This window comes from Ambystoma mexicanum, chromosome 1p (genome assembly GCF_040938575.1).
Source record: "Ambystoma mexicanum isolate Mex_15411 chromosome 1p, UKY_AmexF1_1, whole genome shotgun sequence".
Taxonomy (NCBI): domain Eukaryota; kingdom Metazoa; phylum Chordata; class Amphibia; order Caudata; family Ambystomatidae; genus Ambystoma; species Ambystoma mexicanum.
In genome coordinates, this window is record NC_090921.1 from 568,793,218 (window position 1) to 568,817,306 (window position 24,089).

Sequence of the window (24,089 nt, forward strand, 5' to 3'; positions counted from 1 at the left end):
ATGTCTATTGCCACCCAATACAAATTACATGCTATAAAACTGCTCCATCGTTGGCAGTATGATCCTTTAAGACTGTCGAAAATGTTTCAATCCTCCAGCACAAAATGTTGGAGACACTGCGGCATGGACGCCGATTACTGGCACATGTGGTGGAAGTGCCCTAAGGTACGCATTTACTGGCAAGAGGTCCTGGGATGGGTCAAACAATTAGATGGTATAGAAAGGGAACTATCCCCTCTTTTGATCCTATTCGGCCTTGAGGAAGAAGAAGACTAAGTGGTGCGCGTAAAAGGACTAATATCCCCCCTCTTGCTGGTGGCAAGAGCAGCTTTAGTCATCAAATGGAAGTCCCTGTGCCTACCAGAGAAAAAGGACTGGTTACATATCGCCATGAACATATATACAATGGAGAAAATAACTGCGGCCCTCCATGACAAGGCCGCGCGGCACGAGGAAGCCTGGATGGACATCACTGGCCACAATATTACAAGTGCGGCCACCACCGACCCACCGCCTTAATCAAAACACCACTCAAGGAACCCCACCGGGACCTGAACACCGAACCACATAATGCCTGATAGCCATGCCTGCCACAAACGTCGCTTGGAACTCATGAAACTAACAGAGATCAATGTCACACCATCTACTAGAGATTGTTATAGCAACGCCGACACCCGGAAGTTGTAAGAGAACGGACAAAAGGTGGAGGGGGGGACAGGGGTTCATATTATACATCCATTGAAAGTGGACATGTTTGTTAATATTTGATTGTTTGAAGGGTGGATCACGATGATCTTGTGGAATAATCTTGTATGCTCAGTTATGTATCCATCCGATTGCTCACTTTTGATGTTAAAACTCAATAAAATTAAATTTGAAAAAAAAAAAAATGTGTACTGGCAGCCGATGCCAGGAAATATGCAGAACCTGACAAGCCCGGCAAAATACTAACTTGACTGGTCAAGCAAGACAAGGGCTTTAACGGAGGGCTAACTGCTGAATCTTATAAGTAGTTTGTGGACATTCTAGCCCCAGAACTACTGACAATGTACAATGAAGCCTTAACACGTGGCACACTACCGCCTTCCTCCAATGAAACCAGAATTGTAGTACCTGCCAAACCCAACAAAAATCGACATGACTGCTGGTCCTACAGACCTTTGTCTATGTTAAATATAGATAATAAAATACTAACGAAAGTACTAGCCCGAAGAATCCTCCGAATCCTACTGGGAATGGTGATTGATGACCAATCTGGTTCCGTACTGGCCGATCTACGGCCCACAATTTGAGGAAATGATTCTGTGTTATTGCGCTGGTGGACCCTAAGGTGCCAGCTCTAGCTGCATTCTTAGATGCTGAGAAGGCATTTGACTTTCAGGAATGGCAATGCATGTTGGAGGTGCTTTTTGTAGCAGCAGGGTTTCTATAGCAGTCACCCCAATTACCAGCAGAGAGACACTCGAGCCCATCAAAAACTCCCCACCACAAAAATGGAAGACTCATCTATGGGGCAAAGTTTACTGTCTTTATTATCTAACAAAACGACAGGGCTCACACTACAAAAACATTAATTCTTCAGGGTTCTCGTCTTCTGAGCATGTGTCACCCGTTTCTATCCAGGTGTGATGTCACAAAACCAAGCTCTGTCCACGAAACCTATGAGGCATTCATATTGGTCAGTTTAGGCCGACTATGTATATGTCCTATAGGGGTTAATTCTACTATTGGATAGCCATATCGGTGGCTCCTCCTGGGACCACCTCTACATGTTTCAATCTACAATGTTTCAGGGTCGCAGGAAGACCACTGGCTCTTGCAACATATTATATATCTTCACGTGAAAGATGACTCTGGATTGGGCCGAATGGATCCTCCCGGACGGTCACCAGGCTGAGTGTACCTTCTCAAAGCAATGATAATGAACATGGATGGGCTGTGTGTTCCCTAATGTTACCATCTCTGATCACCTAATTATGGGAGAATGCATTCAGTTGGCAGTTCGTGAGCCACCCTTGTAACTTTCCACCTCCCATTTGGTGGAAACAGCTTCTCTCCCGCCACCTCAATTGAATGGGCATTGTCTTGTTCTATTGGGTCACGTGTGTTGAGACTGCAATGGAGCTCTCTTGACTGTAATTATGGGGATTCTAGTCTGAATTTCTCGCAGGTGGCTTATGGTCTTGGTAACCAGGAACTTTATGTCTCCACTCATCCTTGGCTGGGTGCATTGTTTCTGCTTGCCTCTGGCTGCAGCGATCATGCAAGCCCTTCCATATACTCGAAGCCTGTCTGCTTTTCCTCATTCATTGCAGCGGGCCTGTGGCTTCCATATTTGTCCTTATGGATTTTCCATGTTAGTGGCAGTCAAGCATATGAAAGCTTGGTATACGTATACTTTGGCAGCTTGGAGTTCCGCTTTGGTGAAGAGTGTGACTACATATAGAGATATGTATGTGTGTCTGTCATCTACCTGTGTGAGTCATATGCATGTGTTTCATCTCTATATGCAATAAACTAATGCAGGTTTGTGTAACTTCATGAATGGATGGCTATGTACTTCATGAAAATGTGGTAAGCGGTGCACAACTATTTACTTCAAGTAAAACTAATCAAATGTAGGTGCTCCAGCAGATGCTAGTTTCGTGAATTTTGAGAAGCGGGGGAGGGAAGAGGGCCTTGGCACAAAGCCATTTATAACCAAAGAAAAAAGAAGAAAAGGACCCAAGATTGGGATCCTCCCATCCCCTGCACACTTTCTACATGCGCCCTAAGGGAGGTGAATCATTCAAATATTTACTGAGAATATATACTTTGAATCACAGTTTGGTTCAACAAAAGGGTTCTGTAGTAGCCAGTTTCATAAAAAACATGATTTAATACATCAAAGATGATCAATTAGAGGAGAGGCACATTGCACATAAAAAAGTCCAATACATTTGGCCGACGTGTTTCGAGGTGTCCCTCTTCTTCATAAATGGCCTTGATGGACTGTTGATTGAATTCGTGAACAAGAGAAAGCAAAAACAGATAAGATGTATGTTACAACCCAGTACAAATTTGATCATCAATGAGCTAAACGGACACAGAGAGGTAGATCAATTGAGCCATGGACAAGGAGTATCTACAATCAAGTCATGTGAAGAAAAAAGTTAGTCATATGACTATAACAAGAATGGTGAGATGTCAGGGAGGAAGTCAATCATGCAGGAAGAAGGTGTATATAGTTGAGACAAAAAGGTCTAAAGGGTAGTTCATTAAGACTTCTATATACTCAGAGATATAATAGCTAGAATGCCTGTTAGTGTCTAAAATACTAGAAAGATAAAAAGGTGTCTAGAATTCCAGAGAAAAGTGATTGATACAGGTACGTAATTGATACAGGCACTGCTGTCGGTCTTCGTGAGAAACTACAGGGGATACAGACCAGATGTGTTTGGGGCTGACAAGCAAACAGCAGATACAAATTCCTGGAAGAGTGATGAAATTTTGCCAAGCCCTGACAATTCAACATACATTTTGAGTGCTATAATCAGCTCGTCACGGATTTACAGGAGAAAGGAAGGAAGTATGTCAAGATCAAACAGCTAAAGACTGACGTGTTGCTGGGAGTGTCCGAAATAATTTACTTTGTGTGAGTTTTATTGTCTTTTAGACACAGACCTCATATAACTGTGAGAGTGCATGTATCTCATGGGAGTACTCGCGCGCGGTAAGAGTGAGAGGAGAGGCTGCATCTTTAAAAATTCCTCAATACCAGCATTTCTTGTTGCTGTTAAGCATGCAATTGCAGCGTAGGACGTGCGCGGCAAGAGTGAGAGGAGAGGCTGCATCTTTTTAAAATTTCTCAATACCTGCGTTTCTTGTTGCTGTTAAGCATGCAATTGCGGCACAGGATGTGCAGCAGTGGATCTGTTAAAGGAAAGAACCTTGATGCGTGAGATTACGTCCGGCGGCCATCTTTGCTGCCATAGAAAATAAAGATAAACAAAGCCTTCTGTTAAATGCGATGTGACATAAACAAGCATATAAAAAGGGAGCTTTTGAGTGCACAGTTCAATTTATTCTCCGCGTGTATCCATATAAAGGAGAATACAAAGATAAATCAGACATGAATACAAAGTGAAAAAAGGGAAGAACATTTCCAATTTTCGTTCATAATTCATAGTGATGCACATAGAGTCTTTGAATAAAGACCATTTTTGATAATATAATATGATGACAACTACAGTCACAATTTTTCAATAATATAGTGCATGATAATATTTACAGACACTGTGTTTTTCCATGAGACAAAGCAACCAAAAGCCACAAGCAAAGCAAATTAAAAGGCCAATTACAAGCCTAAGCGTTACAAGTTGGTACACATTTTCTGCAATATTTCTAATTGTGTGACTGGAATCACAGCATTTATCACAACAGTAATCATATACTGGCAGTTTCTATATCTGCTACTACTATAATGCAAGAAATACCTCCTCCTCATTATTTTTTGGATACCAAAGGAGAGCCCTTGTTACTGTGGAAAAGATGGAAGAAACATTTTGAACACTATGTTCTAGCTGCTCATGGTCTTAATTTTGCCAATGAAAGAACAAAAATGTCTTAATACATTGCCTGGGTAATTATGGACAAGAACAGTTTGAGAATCTGCCCGTTTTGTCTGAAGAACAATCAGAAGGACTCACTGAATACCAGAAATGTGTCAAAATGCTAGAGCTGCATTACGAAAAGTCTGTAAGTATTATACTTGAGCGGTATCATTTTGGCAAGCGCAGAATATGGAGAAACAGTGGAACAATTTATCACTGCCTTGCAAGGTTTAGTAACCTCGTGTGACTTTGGAAACAGTTTAGTTGAAAGGTTACAAGACCAATTCATGTTAGAATGCCATGATGGAAAGGTGAGGCATTGTGGTCTAAAGGCAATCCATCTCTAGAGGAAGTTCTAGAATATTAATAATACAGGGAACCACGTGGCAGCCAATGGGGGGAAGACGGAGTTAGGGAAAGGGGATGGAATGACAAAGGAAAGGTGGGGTAAAAAAACATGCATACATAGAAAAAAACCTAACTACGCATAACTCCTGCCTGACAAAACAGCTCCTGACGTGTTACCGCATGAACTCTACTCTCCACCCCTGGACTTCTGACCTTAGTACATAGCACTAGTAGAGAATGACATATTCAATAGACTCACAAAAGCACATAAAACATATAGGTTAGTGGTCTTGACTTAAATGAAACAAACACCAATAACCAACTTCTCATACACAGAACGTAATATTGCATAGCATGATGGCACAAACTAGAGAATTCCCTGTAATGACTGTGACAGAGACACATGGCCCTAAAAAGCCACAAAACAAGGAACATAGCGCTGTACATGTAGTGGAAATAAGCATCGTGTGTGCAAAAGGGCCATGGCCACGGGGTGCAACTGGCCGGTTTCAGGGTCCTTTTGAGAAAGAACAGCCCCCATAGCCATTCTGGAGGATTCAGTTTCCACGACGTAAGGGAGGTCTGGCCGAGGGTGTGGTAAGATCGGAGCAGAAGTGAACCTTTTCTTAAGTTCTTGGAAGGCCCTTTTGGAATCTTCTGTCCACATTAATTTTTTATTGTTTTTTCGTAGGAGTAACGTGATTGGATGCACAATCTGAGAGAAGTCTGGGATGAACCGACGGTAGAAGTTCGCAAAGCCCAGTATGCTCTGGACCCCTGTTAACGAAGTTGGAGAAGGCCACTTAAGAATGACATCCACTTTGAGTACATCCATTCTGATGCCTTTCGGAGTGAGGATGAAACCAAGGAATTCTACTTTTGTTACGTGAAAAAAGCATTTTTCAAGTTTTGCATATAGTCGATGTTGGTGAAGTTTGGCGAGAACGGAGCGGACGTGCTTGACATGGTCTTGTCTTGAGGTTGAATACACTAGGATTTCGTCTATGTAGACCAGGGCACAAACATCGATCAATTCCCTCAGAACATCGTTCATGAATTATTAGAACGCTGCGGGGGCGTTGCAGAGTCCAAAAGGCATAACCTGGTACTCAAACAACCCATATTTGATACGGAAAGCCGTTTTCGATTCATCTAATTTTTTAACTCGGACTAGGTGGTACGCTCCTCTGAGGTCTAACTTGGTATAAATCTGGGCATTCTTGACTTGGTCCAGCATTTCGGGAATGAGTGGCAGGGGGTAACGATTCTTTACGGTGACCCGGTTTAACGCGCAATAGTCGATGCAGGTCCTCAAGTCCCCTTCCTTCTTCGGTACGAAGACTAGGGGACTGGCTGCTGATGATTTAGATGGGTGGATAAACCCATTTGCCAAGTACTGGTCCAGATAGGATTTTAGATGCTGGTTTTCTGGTACTGCGAGCGCATAGATTCTGCCACAAGGGATTTGCGCACCAGGTATGAGGTCAATCTGACAGTCATAGGGACTGTGCAGTGTTAGTGTGTTAGCTTGCTCCTTCTGGAACACGTCCTGGAAATCTTGGTATTCTTCTGGGAGAGTACTAGTTGCGCCAAGTGTAGATGCGACTGTTCTAGGACTCCTAGGGATGCTCAAACTGGATTTTTCTTCATGGTAATAACAGGTGGGAGCGCAGTCATCGGGGAAGGTCAATTTTCTTGCACGCCAATCTATCCGGAGATTATGAGCAACTAACCATGGCATCCCTAATATCAGCCGAAACTGAGGTGCTTTGATGAGATCGAAGGAAATGGATTCTGGATTCCTGGTGTCCATCCTGGCACAGCAAGGTTACCCCTACCGTACATTGTGTTACTGGCCCGGAAGCAATTTCTGTCCCATCCACAGTGGTTACCTTTTCTGTGTTCGGATTGAAACATAAGGGAAGCCCCATCTCTGCTGCCAGTTCTTGATCAATATAGTTCCCAACTGCTCCCCTGTCTATGTAAGCCTCAACGGCATGCATCTTAGATGGTTGTTGGTGATTGATTAGGATCACTGGTATTGCAAAATGTGAGGCCGGTGTCTCATTCTTCTCACTCGTCAAACTGACCTCTACGTTTGTCGAGCTGGGCAGTTTTCCGACTCCTTACTCTCATCCCTTTCCGTGGCTCCTACGGTTCTCTTAGGAGGTTTTACTGGACAGTCTTTTAGGAAATGCCCTGGTTTTCCGCAGTACAAACATAACTGCTGTTACCTTCTCTTGTCCCTTTCGTCTTTTGTTAACGGTGGTCGTATGCCTCCGATCTGCATGGGCTCTGCAGTGTTCTCAGACATGCGTGGGGCAGCATCCTTAGTCCGCAGATACATGGCCCGAGTGTCTGACCTAGACCGATCTGCCTTCCGGTCTTGTAATCTGTGATCTAGTTGCACTACCAGGTTGATGAATTCACTACAGTCTCTAGGCGGATCAACCACCTGGGCCAGAACATCCTCAATTCCCCTCGTAGGCCTCAGTGAAACAATGTGGTTCTTTTGTCTTCAGGCCACTTAGTTTCAGCAACTAACCTATTGAAGTTTGCAATGTATGTTAATAAGTCTTGATTCCCCTGCCGGAGTGACAGGAGTTCGTTGTCTACAGCTTGTTCTTGGGTATGATGAGCAAAGAACTTTTCCATTTCCCTTTGGAAGCCCCCAAAGTCACTTAGTAATAGATCATCATAGCTCACAAGTGGCACTGACCAGTCTGCTGCACTTCAACTCAGGTATGACAGAACAAAGGCTAACCGTGCCTGATCATTGGGGAACGCACCTGGTCTGCAGAGGAAGTGAAGACGACATTGATTCATGAATGCAGCATACTTCCTGGGGTCTCCTGAGAACCGTTCCGGTGATGCTAAAGGAACTGCTCCGGGTAGGGTAATCTGTACTGGAGTGGTGGATAACGTGGGTGCTTGTGCCGGTGGGTTTTTTCCAGGCAATTGAGTTTGTCCGGCCTGTGATTGTAGTAACTGCCTACTGATTTCTTCAGTGCGATCCTTGGTTACGACTAGATCCCTTCGTAGGGCATTAGTCTCTTGCCTGGCTGAATAAACTTCGGCGCGTAATTGTCCTAATAACTGAGCCAGTTGGTCTATTTCTGATGTCTCCATGGCGCCCAGGTGGATTATGTTATAGTGGCTTCGCGTTCTGTTATGCTCACCTGGTATACACAGGGACGCTACTCAGCCCTGGTTGCAGGATTTGACCTGGACCCCTTCCCGATCCCGGGTGGTGCCTTCGATGGAAGTCGGGCCTGAAAGCACAGGAGGACTGGATTTAAGATCAGGTACAGTCTCCTCCCACATGCCCTGGGTTCGACCCGATGGCCCTCTCCTCACCTTGTTGTGATGTCTGGCGTGCTCTCCGTCCTTCCTTCTTTGCAGGGGTGCGTAGTCTTCTGCGGGCTTGAGCGACCGAGTTACTTCACTGATGCGAGCCCATTCAAGTCCCTTTGAGGTAGGTCTTATTGTAGCAGTCTTTATATGTCCTTGCCTTCCTTTCTTGTGGTTAATGTATTTTCTTTACCCCCCCTTAGGTAAGCGGAGGTTCGGCGTGTGCGCAGATTAGATCGAGCTCCTTCCAGAATGGAGGACGCAAGAGCGTACTACGAGTTGGTAGGTAACGCGCTAAGCGCAGCGCTGTTTTTTCTTTTACTTGCTAACCTGTACTCTTTCTCTCTTTTCAGGTCGCAATGGTCTTTTCTGGTGTGCGAGGTGTTCCGGAATGATGCCGGCCTAGAGATGCCCAACCAGGTGAGGTTCTCGTGATGACTGAAGCTTGCGCTGTAAGTAATTTGTTTTAACGTTGTCTTTCTCTCTCTCCCTCCAGGTTGCTTCTTTCGGGTGCGTTCGCGTTTTCCCGAAGATGCTGATGGCTGGATGGATGACCGTGAGCAGCAGAAGCATGGACGAATGTCGGGCAGAGGCGGGATGGAATTTGCAGGTAAGTAGAGTCTAATAATGATGTTCTTTGTCTCCTCTGCAGGTCCGTTGTTTCACGGATCGCCGGTATCAGAACACTGGACACGGTGAGCGTCACGCTGCTGGCTGCAGAATAACACGAAGCATGTTCTGTAACTTGGGTGTGGTTTAAATAGCCCTATAGCAAAGTAGTCCAGGTAAAGTAGTCCCGGGCTACCACACCCCAAAACACTGTACCGCACAGTCTGGTTCTAGGAACTAGACTGTGTGGGTGCCTCCATGTTGGCTGCAGGCCCCAAAGAAAAGTAGTCCCTTCAAGGAGGTTTCCCATTCTGAACATGAGCCTGACTCCAAGAGAGTCCTGGAAGGTAGTGCAAGGCTCCTGAGGCCCCAATGGAACCCTGAGTCATGACCCTACCTCGCATGTGGGCATGCCAGTGGGGTTTTGGGTCAAGGGTCGTGACAGGGCCTTATGGTTTTACATCACAACGTCTGTTGTCCCCCTTGAGTGTTTTCTACCGAGAGAGGGGTTTACCAAACCCTGCTTTCTTCACTGTTGGACCACGATGTTTCCTCTCACCCTGTACGGTGCTACGTGTTCCTGCCAAGATACATTTTTGGACATGTTTTAACGACTTCATCTTGTACCCTAATTGTTGGCTCGATTTTAAGCGCTTTTGTTAGCACATATTTTTTTCATGTTTGAAGCTTGTTCATAATGCTGTCCAGCGGTACGATATCTCTACTTAGGTGAATGTGTTGGATGCTCTGCACACCAATAAATCAAATAAAATGAGTGTTGCCCTGTCTGCCGATAAGCGTCTTTGGGCTTGTTTTTGCCCAAAATCGCTAATTATTTTCATACATCACTTGTCAAGGTTTTAGTCTACTCATCGCATCAAGATACGCTTACTCTTGAACTTTTTCTTTTTTCAATAAAACACTTTATTTTTCATTTTCAAATATACATAAAATGCCACATCACAAAGTACAACGTTCTTAGTAAATCACAAAATATTTCACCTAAAAAACAAGCAGAAATAATAACATTACAACCACAACGTTATCACATTAGTGAAAAATGCAAGTTAAGAAACCAACATGCTTAATAATCGTCAGGCAGTGAACAATTGTAGAACTAGTTCCAAGGACACAACAAATACTAACTTACAAAAATCAACAAAAAATAGAAAACACTTAGAACATCCTTAAACAACCAATTCATTCAGAGCTATCCTTATGAATCATTGAAAGATAACCACACATCTTCACATAAATCTGATTGGTCATAGTTTGACAGTATAAGCAAATCATTCAACCAAGCGTCAGTCTGAGGTTTTTTTCTGTTTTTCCACACCTTCAAGATCTGTTTGTGAGCTACTACTAATCCTCTGACTACCCACATTTCCATCCCATAGTTGATGCCCAAGTTGTATCCCCCTAAGAGCAGTATCGTATGCTCAGGACATCTAGTTACACTAATGCTCTCACCAGGTCTATCCGATCGAAAACTTCTATCCAAAAAACACACATTTTGGAACAATCCGATAACATATTATTCAGTCCTCTCTGGAGTGGCTTTTAATCTACGCAACATTTCCTGACGTATTAGGCGCAAGTTCAGGACATTTTTCATTTGGGTTCCTCTTCTAGTCACCCCTTCCCATTTTTCTTGGGATATCTAAGGTGATCCCACAAATTAGAAATCTCACTCACGACAGGACAGTAATAGGCTTAAGAAAAGTAGATACCATTCAGTGAGGACAATCAAGGATCTTACATAGCTCAGGCCCATTAGATAGAGGAGCATTTGTCATAACGACTCTTTACGACAATAGTGCACTCAAACTCGAGAAACTTCTTCTCTTTTACATCCAAATTATATTTATCTTGTAATCTATCAAAGCTGATTACCTGATCCTCCTCCAAACCATCATTCACTTTCAGAATACGCCTGGAGATCCAACTCTTCCAGCATATCATCTTATTGCATAACTGAAGTGCCGAATTGCACCATAAGGAACCATTTTTATGTAATCAAATGTGTTGATTATTCTCCTTCAACCAAGCAGTCAGCACTCTCTGAGTTGTCAATAGAGTTTCCATAGCATATTGCTCCTTTGCAGTTTAGTCACAGAGTATAACTGCCTGAGCCGCCATAACCAACCAAATGGGTGAAGATATTTCACTCCGACTGAAGTATAATGCTGATTTCTTAAGAATAAAACCCTTGTGATATCTGCACTGCTCGGGGTAACCAAAGCCCCAAAATGCAACATCACAAGCCAGAATATAGTGAGGAATCTTTTTAATCTTCCTGTCCCTCCACAAAAACTCTTTAAAGACTTTATCTATCTTATTCAGCTATTTACGCAGAAAGGTTAAAGGCAATGACTGAATGATGTAGAGAGCTTTAGGGAGCAACACCAATTTATATGGCGTTGATTTTAGCCCAAATATTCAGATTTACATTGTCTCAATTATCAACATCTTTCTTCATACTAATGACTACTTTATTAACGTTAACCTCTGCTAGTTTTCTTAAATCCTGAGCCAAGGTAATCCCTAAATATTTTAAACTTTCACTGGACCATTTTGTAAGGTGCAGAAGGAGACGGATACGCAGGTGGCATGATTTTTGGCATAAACGTTTATGTAATCAAAATACAGAGGAAACCTATCCCTACCTAACTCTAGAAGGGTTTCCCTGCCTCAACTAAGGAACTTTGCCTGCCTCAACCAAGGAACTAAGGAGTCGGTCAGATGGTCTAAGTAAATGAAAAGGGTCAGCCGTTGTGTCAAAATTCCTTCTTCTGTCCCTCACACTTGTAACTAAACTAAAGAAGTAGTGATGTTCTTGGTCCAGAAGAATGGCTCCCTTCTTCTGGACAGTGGGTCATAGTTCCAACTGGCAGGTGGGAACTTCACCCGAGAGAACGCCTCCCTTCTCCAGGTCTCAGTTCCTTTCCAAGATACAAAACAAAGTTCCAGCTTGTGGTGCTGTAAATTTGTCAGTTCAAACTCAAAAGGTAAAGTTTCAACTCAAACATCATTCCTTATTACCCATAGTTTTCTTCACTATTGGGTTCCTGGAGAATGCCTCCCTTCTCCAGGTATCTTATTGTGAGTATTTTCACAGTGCCAAGGGTAATGACTCCCTTCCTCGGGCCTTCCTTGGCTTTGCTTCACGGTACACAGCATGCGCTATGGCTTCCTTCCTGTGATCTCTCTTGGGTTGCAGTTTCACTTTAGTAGAGGGAATGCCCCCCCTTCTCTTGGCCCTTCTCAGCCTCTTTAACACAGTTCACGAAAGCTAGGGGAATGACTACCTGAACCAGGCTCGTTGTCACAGTTCACTAAGGCTGAGGGAATAACTCCCTTCCCCAGGCACTTCTAAGGCTCTTTATCACATTTAAGGAAGTCATGGTGTTAACAGTAAAGCCTACACAAGTGACCACAGTACAAGGGTGTTTATTAAACTGTATATGCAGGTTGGAAAAATGCCTAATCTAAGATGGGAGCAAGCTACGACCATCAAATAATAATAAGGCAGTCCTAGTGGTGTCTTGTCAAATAAAAGGGGCTATAGTAAAAAATAAAAAAAAAAGAATTGCCAATCTTTACAACTAAATACAAAAGGAGTGTAGGATAGTGTTCACAAGAAAGAAGTGTTCACTATGATAAGTCAGGATGTGGTAGCCTGGGGTCTCTCTTCCCCACATTTTGAGCACGGGACAAGGTGGGACTCCTGATCACAGCACAGTCTTGAGCTTTCCCAGCACGAGACTCTATCCGGACCTTCGATGGTTAAGTCTCTTTTCTACAAAAAGTCTCTTGCCTCCAAGGGCATTATGTATTCAAAATAACAAACAAAAAGTTATTTTCCATATGTACGTTTGTTGATGATGTTTCATCCCTGGGTCCCCCTCTTCTGGGCTGTGACCCTTCTCGAATGTTAGCCTTCCTCCGTCGGGTTCACTATGGCTTTTCCCAAACAACTTCACCTGTTGTATTCACACGTCTTAATGTCCTTTTAGACAATCCACTGTCGACGTCCCTCTGTCGGGTTCACTCTTTTCAACACAATGATCATCGGGGCATCATGCTTAGACCCATTCTGCAGGGATACCTCCGTCGGGTTCACATTTGCCAGCCTCCCAGTTTCTTCTACTTTCATTGTTTGTTTGTTTGTTTGTTTGTTTATTTGGTATAGCGCAAAACCAAACCCAAAGGGTAGCTGGGAGCAGACAATACAAGGATACTTGATAACTTGGTTACAGGAAAATACTGTTAAAATTAGAAACAAGGTGGATGTACAAGCAGGTGCGAAAATACAGTTAAAGCTAGTTGACCAGAAACCAATTAATCTAGTTACAATCATCAGGGGTCTCTAGAGCAAGTGGCAGTGGGGAGGTCGAGCTAAGTGTCATTGGAACGTATCCAGGTGAGGACTTTCTGCCAGAAGCTAGGGTAGGGTTGGTCCATTATGAGATCCAGAGGGAGTCTGTTCCAAGTTTGCGCAGCTATGACCGGAAAACTGGAGCCGCCAGCTGTACTCTTTTTGTATCTGGGCACCACTAAAGTATAGGCATTGGTCGTTCTAGTGGGACGGTTTGAGATTCTCTTGTTGACTCTGTTTACCAGGTAGGGGGGAGCTATGTTGTTAAGACATTTAGAGGTGAGGGAGAGGGTTTTGAGGGCAATCCTGCCTTTGATTTTTAGCCAATGGATATTTTTTCTGGAGGTGGAGATATGAGCTCTATTAGGAATATTTAAAGCTACTCTAATAGCGTTATTTTGGAGTTTATCAAGGATATACTTGTTAGATCCTGCATATAGAGCATTACAGTAATACAGATTGGATATGATGAGTGCATTAGCTAGTGTAATGCAGCTAGTCTCAGTTAGAAATGGTCTACATGCTCGGATCAATTTACAAGTATATGCAGTGGAAGATGCTAGTGAGTTAGTTTGTTTCCTGAAGGTGAGCGCAGAGTTGAGATAGACCCTGAGGGTTTTGACTGCAGGCATCACTTTGATGACATTATTGTCGATGTTAAATGAGGCATAGTTCGGGTCAAGTTTTTTGATGGCCAACTCTGAGCCCGAGGATCAGTAACTCAGTTTTGTCGTCATCCAGGCAGAGGCCGTGAGATGCCATCCATGCCTGAATGAGGAGATATATCTTATTTACTAAGGCCGTGTCTTCCAAGAAGTTGCACAAAAGGGGGATAAGGATCTGAGTGTCATCTGCGTAATTAGTGTAGATGACACCCAGTCTGTCCAACTTGTCAAACAAAGGTTTAGTAAAGATGTTATACATCGTCGGAGATACACATGAGGGACACTGCATGAAACTTGTGTGGGATCAGCGGCTGCTAGGGGGGAGAAGACTCTCATTGTCTGGTTTGCAAGGAAGGAATGTACCCAGGTTATGGCATCACTTGAAAAATGAGCGGCAGAACTGAGGTGATTGCATAAGACTGCGTGATCTACCAAGTCGAAGGCCGCAGATAGGTCAAGGAGGAGTAGCATAGTTGATTTGCCATTGTCCTTCAACTCGTCAATTTGGGTCTTAAGGTCAATCAGGGCTGTTTCAGTACCATGAAGGGGACGGAAGCCAGATTGGCGTGAGCCTAGTAAATTGTTAGTTTCTAAGTAGTCCTGAATTTGCAGGTAAGCTACTCTGTCAATGATTTTAAGCAGAAATGGGACGGTGGTGATGGGTCTGTAATTTGTCGGTATTGCGGGGTCAAGTGTTTGTTTTTTTAGCAAGGGAAGCACCCAAGATTGTTTTAGGTTATTAGGCACTAGGTTAGACTTAAAGGATGCATTGATGAGTTTAGAGATGAATGGGGCTAGGTCTCTAGCTGCATCTTTTATAATTTGGGCAGGGCAATTATCTCCTTTGCAGTTGGATGGCTTTAGAGATAGTATGATTTTTTCTGTCTCTAATATAGTTATTTGTCTGAAGCTAAATGGGTGAGGTGTAGGCTCCGTTGGCAGGAGCAGGGAAGCTTTTTTATTGGCAATTTGGGTTTGGAGCAAGCTAATTTTGCCCACTAGGGCATTTTGTATATTAGTGCACCAGAGCTTATTTTTAGGAATGTTATCAGTCGGGGGTATGGGTGATTCCATTTCTCGGAGGATGGAGAATAGCTCCTTGGTATCTGATTTAGCCTTAGATATTCTATCATTAAAGGTATTCCTTTTAGTGCTTATGATTTCCTTTTCATACTGTTTGGCAAGAGTGGCTAATATAATTTTGTTCTCCTCAGTGGGTGAGTGTTGCCAAATTGACTGCAGCTTTCTTTTTTGAATTCTGAGGTCTTTCAATTGTGGTGTGAACCAGTTGTTTAGGTGACAAAGTTGTTTGCTTTTACGTATTTTGGTGGGGGCAATCAAGTCAAGTGCCTTAATCATCGTGCAGTTGTAGGCTTCCACAAGCGATGTGGGGTCTGTGATGTTATCTAGATTGCCGAGAGTGGGGAGGAGGTGGGGTAAGAGTTGCTCTGCTGTGATATCTTTTTTACTTCTGGTGGGGAGTGGCGTGGCCATAAGTATAGGTTTGGGTCGGATAAGGTCAAGTGAGGCATTGAATACAATTACGTAGTGGTCAGTCCAAGATTGTGGCATTATGTTGGTAATGCTAATGTTGCAATTCCAATCAACAACCCAGTCTAGGGTCCTACCTTTGGCATGAGTAGGGGAGGAGACTTTTTGTGTTAGGGCATAGTCATTCAATAGTGAAGCAACAGATAGGGCGTGTTTGTCATGACAGTCATTAAAGCCCAGGTTAAAGTCTCCCAGTAGTAGAATTTGAGCGTGGTCTTTAGTGTTATTAGTTAAGATAGTTAAGGTACAAAGGATCCTAGTGGTCCAGGTGATCTGTAGATGACATACATGGCAAGGGTGCGGTTACAAGAAAGGTGAAGTTTAGCAGTAAGGAGTTCACATGATTGAAATAGCAAGGTAGTAGCTAATCTGATGGGTAAGGTGGATTTGTGGATGATGGCTAGGCCACCTCCTTTGGTATTAGGTCTGTCGACTCTTAGTAGTTGGTAGCCATCAGGTATTGCTAGCATGATGGCAGGGCCAGCCGCCTCATGGAGCCATGTTTCGGTTATCACCAATAGGTCTAAGTTCTCATTGGTTAAAGTGTCAGAGATCTCTGTAGCGTGGGCTACCATGGATCTAGCATTGATGAGTGACACAGTTAGTGATAGGGTGCTAGTTGGTATAGTAGAGGGAAGTTGTTTATTTTTAGTTGGGGTGGCTCTTTGTGATGGTGACTGGTTAGTTGTTATGAGGACAGGGTGGAGAAGGGCAGATTTGAAGTATTGCGAACATGTGTTTGCTAGATCGATATAGCCTCTATAGTTGTGGTAGGATGATGGTTCATGGAGACGGGACAATCTTGCCCTCAGTCTCATGTTTCTATCCTTAGGAGGGCATGAGGCAGCGGATGCAAGTGCCATGGTGGTGAGGAGGCTCAGTAAAAGGTGTAATGTTTGGTATTGGGTGATTTTCATTGTGGTCGTTGGCAGGGAGGTGTTATTGATAGGCAAATCCAAGTTCGGGCTATAGGTGTAGAATGGTGCCGTCTGCAACGACGTGTAACTATATTAGTTGTGGCAATTCGGTAGCAGGGAAGTCTAAGCAATCTAGTAAGTGACCGTATACTGGTAGTTAGGTAATCTAGGCAAGTACAAATAGGCTAGGACCTAGGTAGGCAGGCAAACTAGGCAGGTACAAGTAGTGGCAAACTAGGCAAGTACAGATGAGCTACCTAGGGCAGTGTTTCACCTAAATGCGAGAATCACAGCGCAGCCAAAAACACATGAGAGTACATAGAGTAACTAGGGCAGTGTTTCGCCTAAATGCGAGAATCACAGCGCAGCCATACTTTGCAGGATTCACTTCCCTTGGTTTTCCAATGGTTGTCAGTCAAAGACTTTTGACTGTACAGGGGATTTTGCTAGACCCCTGTATGACCACTTTGACTTTTTCTTGTGGCTCTCCTAGAGCCTTCTGGTATCGGTAGTTTCAACCAACGGGGAATCAACTAGAGTCTCTCAAATGAACCACCACGTGGTACCAGACCCCTCTGTAGCCGGTTTTCCCCTAACATGTTAACAGTTCTTTGAACTTCCCTTAATTTGCCATAGGTAACTTATGTTCAACACAGTTCGGTTTCTTATCAGTTCTCCCCTCGACTCACCGGCTGTGATGAACCGCTTGGCTTTTGTTGTTTCTGGAGTCAAAGAAGTAATGCTAATTACAGACACATGTGCCGCGCTCACTCCACCTTCATAAGAAGGCGGCTAAATGCTCCTCGCTGCACCAGGCAATTGAAGTACCACGTACGTGAACACGGAAGACTCAACGCGAGATGTCAAGTTGATTAAATTTAAGTGCGGAGGTTTTGAACTATGGAACGCTTACCATTTCAACTCGTTGAATGAAATTCCATTCACGAGCTGAAAGTTTTAAGGCATCAGTTGTGTGGGGCTAACAGTCAGCAAAAACACGAGCCAGGCGGGCTGCCGCAAGAGTTATTTAATGGAATGCCACTCTGTTTTGTATGCAGCCGCTCACAGAAGAATAATCAAGCGGTCCCAAACAACAGTGTCAATCCGATGCCGTAACAAAAGGAACCTTCCCGGCTACAAGGTTTAGGGAACTCGGTTCAGCAACCTTCGCTTTGGAGTGATTTTATCACTCGACGGGTAAGTGCTATTTTTTCACTGTCATATTTTCACTGTAATTTCTTCATGCATGTCCATAATATGGTGTTTTCCATTGCGGCCAGTTCGGGAGAATGCTAAAATAATGCCCACAGGGCAATATAAGAGAAGGAATGATTTCTTTTTATGCCAGATAGACGGTACAAGAACAAATTTAGTTAATTAACCTTTGACTTTAGAGTAAAATTATCGTTTTACGCGAAAGTGCTTCTTTCCCGACAATGTTTTCATTCAAGCTTATGATATCGTGGAGAGCATTTCTAGACGGCCGAGCAGTTGTAAACACTATCCGAACAGCATTTCAGTAAGAGGAGAAAACATTTTAAAAAGAAGGGGTAAAATTGCTCTACACTAGAGTAGATGGACGCCAATGGCCCAATGCGGGTCCAGCAGTTGTAAACACTATCCGAACAGTATTTCAGTAAGAGGAGAAAAAATGTTAAAAAGATGGGGTAAAATTGCTCTACACTAAAGAGTAGATGGACGCCAATAGCCCAATGTGGGTCAAGCATCCAGATGCTTTTTTAGATAGGGCACGAGAATAGATTGAAGCCCTCAATCAAGATGGGAATTTTTAATGGGATTTATAGGCTGGTATTAATAGGACTACTAATATAAGATAGGTGTGGTTGAAAATGACACTTGTTTGATGAACTAATAGTATTGCATGTGCAATGAAGTTTTGATGAGCGGCATTTAGAGTTGTCATGTTTCTTTCAGAACTGTGGCAAGACAGGGGCACCTGCACGCGTGGGGGTCAACGATAACCGTGGGTCATTTGATTTTGGAGACGAGCCTACATCACCGGGATTTGGTAAAAAATACTGAAGTTACCACGGTGAGTCAACCATGGGAGATCTGGTACTCGAATGGTTTGACTATATGTAATTAAATAGCAGCATCACTTAGAGCTGTTATTTATGCTGTTCCCCATAGGATCCTAGAGGAACATTTCCACACAAAGTTTAAGAAGACCAAGAGAATCTGGTTGTCGAATTTCCCCTGAAGAAGTTCTATCACTTGTCTTACCTCGTTATAAGAACGAAACATGTCGGGCATTGTGGTTGCTCTATTAATAGGCAACTTTATTTAAAAATTAATTTAATTAATGAGTACCTTTCACTGAAAGGATTCGTTTAACTAGGGCACGAACTGGCTGGAGGGAGCATTTCAGAACTTGAGCGCTCTCTGTTATTGTGTAATCGACAAGAGTCTATATAACTTTGTATGGTGTGAGAGTGAGGTTTAATTTAGGTATGAGAGGATTGTGAGTGATAAGCAAGGATGTTTGCACCCTGAGAGTGCTTCGTAGTGTTTTACGAGTTTTAGAGGTTAGAATGTTTATATTAAATTGTTTTTTAGTAATATGAAATGACTATATGAATTGTTTAATCCATTTTTTATAGATTTAATATCTTGATAAAGTAATGTGTTATAATGTACTATTTTTCGAGTGCTGTGGTGTATTTTTAGCGAACGAACACAGACTTGTCGAGGTATAGTGTTCCTCACACTTCCTATGGGGCTCAGCATAAAGGCAACAGGATTCCCAAGTCGGGAAGTTTGCACAAGTCCTTGTTAAGGGGGGCGAATCCTGGGGCCATCGAATAATTTCCCCTCAAACTTTTGTTGTATACGTGTGTTTCTGGAGTCAAGCCTGGTACCACGGCAGCATGTGTCTCTCCCTATCGTGCTTATCAGTGTAGGAGAACTCTGTGTACCATTGACATCTGCTGCAACACTCGCTGGCTATTATTCATGGTCTTACGATTCCTTTCACGGAGGCATCGCAGGTCTGGGTTGGAAAGGGCAATGTCGCTTCTGTCCTTGTCACCCCTTTGGTTCTCAGCGCCTCATGAATTGTTGTACTGGGATAGCTGTCTTGTCGTGCGGTTTGCCTTGCTCATCGTGTGCTCTCTTGCTCCACCTTTTATCCCTGTGGGGAAGGGAAAGGGCTGTCAGGTGTGTGTATGTGATTCTGGTCAATTGCCTGACTTTGCCTGACGCGTGTGTTGGGACATGTTAGGTAAATAGCTCTGGTGTTAGTCCATTGTCTTTAGTGTTGTACAAAAGTGTTTGTGTCGTATAAGGGGGAGGTGGTAGGGTTTCTGAGTATCCAACGTGGTAGGATGGGGAAAAGGTGTTGGAAGAAGGGGTATACCGTGTCTAACCCGTCAGTGTTCCACTTCCACTCCCCAAGGACCCCCATCCAGGTGATCCTCCCTCACTGGTCCACCCAGAGGAACTGTATCCAATAGCGATGGCCATGTCCTTGCCACCTGGATGACAGATTCCTGGGGACTAGTCAGGAAGACACCTTCAGTTTTCTCACACACAGTACACAAAGGCTGGGGGTATGACTTCCTTCTCCAAGCCCTTCCCAGACTCTTTCTCACAGTTCACGAAGGCTGAGGGAATGACTCCCTTCCCCAGGTCCCTTCCCAAGGCTTTCTGAGGCAGTTCCCACTGCCAAGGAAATGACTCCCTTACGCTGGCTTTGATGTACCAAGAAAATATCTCCCATCTCTTAGTACTGTATTCTCACAGTTATACTCCACCAGGGGGAATGCTTCTGTCCTCTGGTCTTCCTTTCACCTTATTTTACTGGCATGTAGGTGTGGGTCCCAGACGATAGGATTCTGCGGCTTTCTTTTGGTACACCTGGTTCACTTTCCTGCCCTGTACTGCACCGAAGAAGAGGATTTGTGATGCACTTCTCAACTGGATCCCACATCCGTATTTCTCTTTCTGATTGCTCTTGCTGGCCTGGCACACCCCTCTGCCAGGTACTGTGCCAAAGAAGAGGATTTGTGATGCTCTTCTCAATTGGGTGTGGGTCCTAGATCTGTGTTTCTCTCTCTGACTCTGCTGGCAGTCCTGGTTCACACCTCTGCCAGGTACTGTGTGTGAGAAACCTGAAGGTACTCCCACCTGTACCCCCCTGGGATCTTCTATTCAGGTTTCCAGGGAAAGGCCATCGCTTTTGGATCCCGACCCAGGGGGTGGAAATGGAAGGAAGGATCACCGGAGTGGAGGGCCGTGGGGATTGGAGAGAGGGTACATGATGTGGAGACACAAGGTCATGCAATTCGGAACACCTTGTTACACCTGCAAACCATTAGCAATCAGGCAACATATAAAAAGTGGCGTTCAGAACCACAGAGAGAGAGAGGTGCAAGAGGTGCAGAAGTTGTGACTGTGTCGTATGGAGAAGAGAATCCAGGATCGTGATGAGGGGCGAGAAGCCGAGATGCCAGAACGCTGACTAGCATACCGGGATTCCCGCTGAGAGTGCCGTGCAGGACTGGGAGCCCTTCAGATGGGAGGCGGAGAGCAACCGCTGCGTAGGAGAGGAGGCAGAGCCCAGCACTAAGACAGGTGTGTGCCGACTGAAGCACCTGGCAAGGATCTGCACCCCCATAAGTGTCTGTGGACACTCGGAACTCTGGGGCACTTTGAAAAAAAGGGCTTTTAAGCCCAAAACATGCATATATTGAATGCCAAACGTGACGAAAGGGGCTGCTGAGCCTGAATCACTTTCAACTTGCATATATTGAGTGATGAAGGTAACGAAAGGGGCCTGTTGAGCCCAAATCACAAAAGGTTTACAAACAATTGAATGCTGACTGTAACGAGAGAGGCTGTTGAACCCACACAGCGAACACTTGAACAATTGAATATTGAACTTTATAAGAGAGGCAGTTTGAGCCTGTATCAATGAAACCTACATGCATTGCAAGAGCCTGCATAACTGAACTTGCATATAGACTGCCAGAGAATTACCAAAAAGGGGGAAAAACCTGAACTGAAATGTAAGCGTTTTTTTCTTTGCCATTGAATATCAGTTATGGGAAACGTTTGGTTGCGTGACCTATAATGGGTGGACCGTGTGGTCTGACAACAACGCCTAGACCCGAGACTAGTACGTTTCCTAACGTCAACCCTGCTAAAATCAAGACTTAAATCACAAGCAAAATATGTGGTTGTTGGTTGCGTGACCTGTGATGGGTGGACCGTGCAATCTGAAAACTGTGCCTAGACCAGAAACCACTAAAGGTTTGACAAGCAGCAAAGAGGCATGAACCATTGGTAAAGTAAACCTAAGGAAAGATCAAGCAGACCCCATATTCTCTTATGAACTTGTGAACTTGTGAATTGAAGGAACAAGTGAACTGCTGAACGTGACTCTTGGGAAAGGGATCACTGAGTGAAAAAGCTGGAGAATACTTTTCTTGGGGACAGGAGTCCCAGGACCACAGTGTTGTATGAACTTTTTATTACATTTGAACTTGGGGAAAGGAGCCTCAAGACCTTTATCTGATACAAAATGTAATACATGCAAATCTACAGAAGGTAACTTCAGAACTTGCTTAATCTTTATAGCAAAGAGGTTACATTGGAACTGTGTTAATGCCTGTCTCACATGTGCCAAAGAAGAGGATTCGTTATGCTCTTCCCAATTGGGTGAAGGTCCCAGACCCGTGTTTCTCTCTACGACTGCTCTGACAGGTAGTGTGCCAAAGAAGAGCATTCATGATGCTCTTCTCCTCAATTGGGTGTGGGTCTCAGACCTGTGTTTTCCTCTTCTTCAGCCCCACCAACTGTCCCAGTCACCCAGGTACCTTTAGGGTGTTTGCCGGTCCTCTCTGGATGGAATTGGGCTTTCCTGCATGCTTCTCCGTGCTCTCTGCAGCTTCTTGGGGCTCTCTGGGGGCTGCGGCTACTGTGCTGCATTCGGCTCCCCTGGGGCTGTGCGGCTTCCCTCAGCAGCCCGCTTCTACCGCTGCTTTCACCTCAGCGCAGGGCTTCCCTGCTCGCCAGTCCTTCCATGCTGGACTGATTTGGAACCCCCGAAAGTTCTCCTGGGTTCCAGCTACCAACCATGTTGCTTCTTCGCTCCGGTCAGCGTCTGCATTTGCGGTTCCTCCAGGGTGGGTTTCTCTCTCTGCTTGGTTTTACCTCTTCGATTTTGTATTGACTTTGGCCAATCAGAATTCTTCAAACACTGGTCTGCTCCATAGTGTATTAAGGTTGCTCTTCATTCCTCCATACCTCCTCCTCATCCCATTATTTCCCTGAGAGCTTTCTCTAAGGTAGACCTAACTCTTCTTAGTGCTAGTAACTTTAACATAGATCTCTCTTGGGTCAACCATGTTCTTCATTATCCCACTACTGTTGCTACTAGGCATATGACACATGTACATGGGATGGCAAAGTAAAAGAGGGTTAGGCGAGGGAAATCAAGGGGAAGTATACTGCGTTCTCCCTGGGTAGTCGTCCCTAGTCCCATAGGGGAGAATCCGGGGGGTCCCTCCCCATGAGATCCTCCCACTGAGGGAGGTACCTCCCCATGATATCCTCCCACTGAGTAGCACCCCCAGGGGGCTACCGAGTAGCAGCATCACCTCCCTGGCCTCATGGGATGGGGCTCCCCCTTAAGGAGAAGTGACGACATCCAAGGATTCATCACAGTAGTGTGCTCACCCTTCCATACCTTGGCCATACAGCCAAGAAACCAGTCATTAATTTGTTTTCAGCTCCCAGCCAACTCCTTCCAGTTGTATTCAAATGTATTCTTCAATATTAATCCCCCAAAAATAATCATATCTCTCTGTAAGCAAACTATTCTGTAATCCCCGGCTGCTCCCCTTGGCTTGTAAGTAAGGTGTGGCTTCCACTAATCTCATGATTGCAAAGGTGGGAGGGAATTTCCCTGCTCGTGTTATGCAGAGGCCTTTTGTTTAATTATAATAACCTTTGATTAAAATGTTCTACTTTCATAAAATGCAGATCAATGAATTCTACACATGAGACGGAGGAATTCAAGATTTGGAAGTCTGTGTGCGATGTGCGATTGCAGAGTTGATTACTTTTCCTATTTATCTTCATTGTTTTACATTATGTCCCAGGTTATATAGGTTACACGATTAACAGGCCGATTCAGGGAATCAATGTGCGCGAAAAAACGGCGCACGCGTGCGAAAACGTGCGATTCGCAGTGAAATAGCGAAAATCACAGTGCAAGTGCGATAATCGCACAGAAAACATCGCACATCAATTCATGGAAGTCCGTGCACGCGCAAAATGTGGGATGTGCGCTGAAAAAGTGTGCGGTGCACGCTGGCGCACGCTGGCGCACAGGTCATCGAACGCTGTGTGATAAGGCCACAGCGAATTCGCACATAGCGCGGCGCACATAACAAAAGTAGGCGTAACACGGGGCGTCACACGCAGAATGGGGAACAACTCGTGAAAATGTGGGCGTCACGGGGGAAGTACAGGAGGCAAGTGCGCAGAACGCCCACACTCTCGCCTGCAACACGTATTCATGGAATCGAATAGGGAAAAACAGCGCACGGCCAAAGACGCGCACAAGGGCCATACATGTCCGCCACACGAAAGCAGGCGGTAGCGTCCCTGCGCAGGAAAAAAATGTGCGCCAGAGAAGGCCCACACGCGATCG

At 44.5% G+C, this 24,089-nt stretch overlaps 1 long non-coding RNA gene across 1 annotated transcript; it reads right to left on the reverse strand.

Annotated features, from left to right (window-relative positions):
- Positions 1-2,858: 2,858 nt before the first annotated feature.
- Positions 2,859-3,959, reverse strand: LOC138528248 (uncharacterized). The gene is made up of 2 exons (XR_011284152.1): positions 3,855-3,959; positions 2,859-2,991 (listed from the first exon to the last, which is right to left on the reverse strand). It is a non-coding gene; the product is annotated as an uncharacterized lncRNA (long non-coding RNA).
- Between the last annotated feature and the right edge of the window lie 20,130 nt (positions 3,960-24,089).